General features: G+C 35.4%; 1 pseudogene; it reads right to left on the reverse strand.

Annotated features, from left to right (window-relative positions):
• Positions 1–5,946: 5,946 nt before the first annotated feature.
• LOC145301572 (5S ribosomal RNA) lies at positions 5,947–6,062 on the reverse strand (annotated as a pseudogene).
• Positions 6,063–6,446: the final 384 nt, after the last annotated feature.

The raw sequence follows: 6,446 nt of genomic DNA on the forward strand, positions 1-6,446 counted from the left end.
ATTTTCATGGCAAGTGCTTGACTGAGTTTCAATCTATGCCCCTCTTTCACAGTAAGCACTCATCTATCTACAACCACTATCAACAATTTCCCCTACTCTCTATCTATGCGCAAATCTAAACACAAATTCCATGAACAAAGTTTCTTTCCTAGTACTGCCCATCTGTAGAACATTATGCCGTGGGTCTGCTTTCCATCTGACTACAACATGGTCGTCTTCAAGTTTAATGTAAACAAGTTTCCGTTGCGCTGCTCCCTTAATCAAATTCCACCCACCACTACTAATCATTAGGCTGTTTTTTCACCAGTCATCTTACACTTATTAACTTATCCTTGAGTAGCTTCCAGGCCTTGATAAGTGGTGATTCCCTCATAAAAAAAAACTTTGCTCAATATTCAAGAAGGATAGCAAGGAATTATCGACCTGTCAGTTTCCCCTCCATTATCGCCAAGGTCACGGAAATTATTCTCAAGCAACTATGAACCATCTCCTCGCCTCTTATGCTGTTTCTGCATCACAACAGAAATTTGTACCTTTTTAACTGATATGTTCATGTTCAACATCACAGATGAGAGCAACAATGCAGACATATTCTTCTTGGACTTGTGGTGGTGAGGTTATAGGCTGCGTGTTCAATTACTAGAAGGTCAAAGGTCGTCGTCGTTTGTAGTTGCGAAAGTGTAACAAACAACTGACAATATAGAGCATGTTTCACGGGTATATGTAAGGAGGAGATTTAGAATAAAGTACTCTGAAACAGTTACGTATTTACATATATGCAGGAGACATGCATTTATACAGAAGTATAGAAGAATACAAGGTGTATGAGTGTGTGTGTGTGTGTACAAGCGTGTATGTATATTTCATGCATGAAGTTAATTAATTGTTATACGTATGAGTTCATTGTTGTATGTAAGTGTGTATGAAGTAGAATGTTCATTGCGTATATATTCGTGTGCATATGTGCGTCTGGATTCATTGAATGTTTATCATGTATACGTATGTGAGTATACACGAGAGTTAATCCTTACCTTGAAAGGATTACACAGCTGTCAAGGAGTGTTAAAACATGTCCCTCACGTGGACAGCTCTACGAGAATGAAAACGTGTTGCTACATCGACGGCAAGACAGAGAGAGAGAGAAGCGGAAATAGATAAGGAACTAGAGAACGCAACCTGTTGGACAAACAGCAATTACGACAAGGGCAGGTAACTTGAGTATTTGCAAGTGTTCGTGTGTGTATGATCTGAGTAAACGCATATTAGATAAAGGCATGCGCTGATAGACTTTTCGAAAGCGTTTATCTATGTTAATCACCAGCTACTCCTTCAAAAGCTTCATTCATACAAAAAATAATCCTTCAATGACAAAATAGATTGGGTTATTCTTTCACTAATGAACCTTTCATGTCCAAGTTAATGTCTTTCCATGGAGGTGGGTAGTAGAGTGCCTAAAACATCGGGTCCAGTTCTGTTTCTTTTGTATGTCAATGATCGGTCACATAAATTTTCCGATACAACTCTTTGTGGACGATGTAAAGCTGGTATCACATAGGAAAAATTTATGATTGACTTTAAAATAATCTCAACAGAATCTGCTTCTGGTGTTCCAGATTGGATTTATCGCTGAACCCTACGAAATCAAGTCATTTTCCTATTGGTTCTCTAACTACTATCCGCCCTGACCATTGGTTTTTCCGCCGTAACCACTTAACATCGTCTCTAAGGCAAAGGACATTGGTAGAGTTAAAGATAACTTCTTCAAACACACAAGTCAATGGGTAAAACTTGCAGAGAAGGTAAAAATACCAAAACGATAAAATTGACTTTTTCCATTTAAAAATTATTTTGTTTTAATAAAATTTTATTTTTATGAAAAAAGATCTTTCTTTTTTTTATATAAAAAAAAAATGATTGTTGAATGTTGTTCTGTTGATTACTTTTGATTTTTTGTGGCGCAATTTAAAAAAAAAAAAAAAAAAAAAAAAAAAAAAAAAGATTAAAATGGAGCAAAATTTAAATTTCCATTTTTAAAGCAACCGTATAACAGAGCATTCTCCAGAAGTTTTACCAGTCAACGTATTGATTGGTGAACAAAGTCAGCCAGGTTCTCTACCAGATTTGGAGAACCTTGGTACGGTTAATTCTTGAATGTCTTCCAAGCAACAAATCCTTATCTTCAAAACACTAGCGTACACCTGGAGTATGGTAAGCAGTTAGCAAATAAGGTGGTAACAGAATTCTCCATGCTGAGCACTATATGGTTGTCTTAAAGTTCAACGTGAACAAGTACTTCATGAGCTGTTCCCTTTACCAAATACTAATGCTTACTACAATATTGTCGCATTGAATACCGTACGCACATTAACCCTTATCCTTGAGTGGCCTCTGGGCCTTAATAAATTGTGACTCCTTTGTAAAAATGAAAAAAATCTACAAAGAATAGCTTCAAATAGTGCAAAAATTGAAAACTAATATTCAAAGGAGAGTAATGCTTTTGATATATATATATATATATATATATATATATATATATATATGTGTGTGTGTTACTCTATATGTTGATATTTGAAACACAAAATCTCAAATAGCACATAAAAAAAATATTGATGTTTAAAATTTTTGCTGCTACTTTGTATGGATCCGGGTGCTGACTATCAGCAAAGGAAGCGGAAATTAGAATATAGATTATGGAGACAAAAATGTTGCATTAAAGAAAGAAATTTTTCAAAGAAGCAATTTTTTCCCATTAAGTAAATGAAAAAAAGAAACAAATAAAAAAAAATATAATTTTTATTTTTAGTATAAAAGAAACGGTTAAATAAAGGTAAAAAAGAAACAGTAAAGAAACAAAACTGTAAAAAGGAAGGGGGGGAAACAGTAAAAAAACTGCAAAAGAAACAGTAAAATAAAGGTAAAAAAGAAATAGTAAAAAAAAAAAACTAAAAAAAAAAGAAACAGTACAAAAAAAAAATTGTAAATGAAACAGTAAAATAAAGGTAAAAAAAGAAATGAAAAGAAACTAAAAAAATAGAGAAAAAAAGGAGAAAATATGCTTCATATTAATTTATTAATGGCACATTTTTTTCATATATATTTCCACGAGTGAAAAGCAAATATTTCCTATTCACCACTAGGGGAAAAAAATGTCATTGATTTGTGGGAAAATCAGAAAAATATTTTTGTTCCATTTTTTTATCGTTTCATTTTTACGCATCTTCTAACCATTTATTGAGTAACCGTTTTCTTTTGTACATTTTATACTCCCCCCACTCCATGCCAGCAATAAATTGATCATAAATTTAATTTGCATATTAAAACAGGATGTTATGGTTATCAACTAATTATGTTTTTAATTTTTATAATTAATACATTTTCAAGTATTTTTTTAAAGCAATAAATATAAATATTTTTGTAAGAAGCCCAAAATTGTATGTTTGTTTTCTTTTTATTTTGACATTTTAGTTGTGTAAAAATAGTTTCATGCTAAAACCATTTGTTTCAAAGGATATAAAAACTGGGGTGCTGAATATATATATGATCCATTAAAAGGAACAAGAAAACAGATTTTAAACGATAATGAATGATAGATTTTATTACATGACTCCTCGCATTCTTATCAGATACTTTTTATGTTAGCTCATCAATCGGTCTGTTGTACTAAATTTCTTTTTTATTTTTTTCAATAAATCGTATTATCTTGAAAACTAAAACATGGTATCTTGATTATTGCAATCGCCTGAATATGTGCCATGGATTTGGGGTTGGATTGATTCAAGAGTTATGGAGTTATTTTTAAAATTCCATTTTATTTGGTTGTGGTAACGGTGCAGAGAGACTGAGGAATAAGTGGCCATGTTTAGCATGTGTCCACTGTAAGGAAACAGTGGCATGCGAACCTAGAACTATTTGTGTATAATAAACAGTAAAATATAAATATGCAATAGAATAACTCACCTATAAAGCTTTTTTTTTTAATTGTTACTTCACTTCAAACTAGGCACAGTGCCACAAAGGCTACTATTTGGGACTAAACTTGCAAGGATACTATATAGGAAGTTGGACAGTGAGATGTCTATTCGCATTACACCTGAACTTCTGCATGTCAGTACAGTCAGAGAAGCAGGGATCCGGGAGGGAATTCCAAAGTCTAGTAGTTTGAGGTAAGAATCTATTTGAGTAGAACATTTTAAAGCATCTAAGAATCTCTACAACGTTGGGGTGGGATTTTGTTGCTTGTCGGGTTTGTTGTGAGCATTTACGCCGAAGTGGTATTAGTGCTTGGAGTTTGTCAGAATATTTTCTATTAAAATACTTGTAGAACAGGCATAAGAATGCCGCATTTCAGTGATAGGACAGAGGCTGGAGTTTGGTTGATAGTGTGGGACATATTAGGTTCACAACTCTTTTTTGAACCCTAATAGCAGATGCACAAGCCCAGATGTTGCAATAGTAAAAATAAAATATACGCATTTGAGTACTCCAAATACTGCAATTATAAATATCAGCTCAATGGTTTAATATATAGATCAAACAGAGCTAATAAGAAAGAGAATTTTCGGAATCATCTAAAATACAAAATAAGATATTCCAAATTTCGAAATATTTATTGCGTTTGAATTCTTTTTTTTATTTTATTTTTTTTTTTTTTATTACATTTTCACCCCAAACAAGGCAAATTGCCACTTTGGTGTAGGGGGCTACTATCAGGGGCAACAACTACTGGGGTACTATGTAGGGATTTGGGCAGCAAGGTGTCGGTTCACGTTACACTTGAACTTCTGCACGTCAGTACTGTTGGGGAAGCAGGGACCTGGAATGGAATTCCAGAGTCTTGCGGTTCTGGGGAAGAAACTATTGGAGTAAAAAGATCTTTTACATCTAGGGATCTCTACAGTGTGGGGGTGGGATTTAGTAGCCTGTCGGGTTTGTCGAGGGTGCTCGCGTCGTGGGGGCACAAGTGATTGCAGTTCGTCAGAGCATTCACCACTAAAATACTTGTAGAAAAGGCAGAGGGATGCAACATTTCGTCGATGGGACAGAGGCTGAAGCTTAGATGCCAGTTCAGGGCCTATCAGGTTTGCGACTCTCTTTTGAACCTTGTCAAGGAGCGAGAGACTAGTAGCAGATGCACCAGCCCAGATGTGGCAGCAATACTCCATACATGGGCGAATGGTGGCCTTATAGAGGTACAGGATACTTTCGGGTGTTAGTAGTTTTCTAGCACGGTAGAGAGAGCCTACCTTTCTTGCAGCGGCCCTGGCAATGCCTTCAATGTAATTGTTCCAACTCATGTTTCCTGTGAACGTTAGGCCAAGGAGTTTGAAAGATGGACTCTCAGATAAAGAGTCGTTGGCCATTGCTATGGGTGGTAGAGAGGGTTTCTTGTAATTATTGAATGAAACTAGTTTAGTCTTGGCAGCATTGAACGCGACCAACCACTTTTGTCCCCATTCCACTACAGATTGGAGGTCTTCCTCTAGTGTTTCTGCCATTTCTTTAGAAATGTGTTCATTCGTCTTCCTGTCTTTGAACTGATATAAATAATGTATGAATTTTATATATGTCAGCATATTTTTATTTTGACCCTTTGTAATTTCCATATGTGTTTTCTAGTTTTCAGCGAGAACTAGCTGATGCATCTGCCATAGTCGCTTATGTTCCTAATCCATCTTCAAGGGTGATTATTGAGTAAAAAACATGGTGCATAGATATTTATAAGTAGTTTTTGCGGTAAAAAACGTGATGGTATTATTAAGGTACTCGCGATGCCTTCGTTCAGTCTCAAAATACAAAGGATACCCCCTGTAGGGGCAGCTGTGTGTATAATTATGTGGCAAGTGTTAAGCAATCTCCAACCATACCTCTCCTGAATCGGCACTGTTTGAGTCCAGTAGCAAGGAGAAGACCAGGACGACTGGAAACAATGTTGAGATAAGCGGAGAGCACATACAGCACCTGAACGTCCCAAATGGTCACCCATTTAGTACTGACCAGGTTCAACGTTGCTTAACTTCGGTGATCTGACGGGAACCGGTGTCAAATGTGATTATGCCGTAGGTATAAGGTACTAGTGTTTGTATTATAAGCATTTTATTCACGTGTTGCTTTTCTAACATTTCTTGTCAAGTGGACATGGTTAGCATGTGCCTGCTGTAAAGAAACAATGGCGCACAAACTTAAAACTATTTGAGTACAAGGCGAGGACGATTGTGCAAATTTAGGCATCATTGAGAGAATGAAATGGCTGAATAAAAGGAGATGGATTTTTTTTTTTTTGCTTGAGAGACAGTTTTGTTTCTGACGGTTTTTATTCATTTTTTCTGTTGATGAAAAAAGAATAAGGAAGGAGGATTGTTGGTGCTGCTTATACAAAAAGTGAATGTTTTTTTTCATAAGTAAATAGAAGAAAATAATCCAGTCTGATTTTGCGTCCTTTCAACTCG

This window comes from Euprymna scolopes, chromosome 18, assembly GCF_053919585.1.
Source record: "Euprymna scolopes isolate OS-2025 chromosome 18, ASM5391958v1, whole genome shotgun sequence".
NCBI lineage: Eukaryota > Metazoa > Mollusca > Cephalopoda > Sepiida > Sepiolidae > Euprymna > Euprymna scolopes.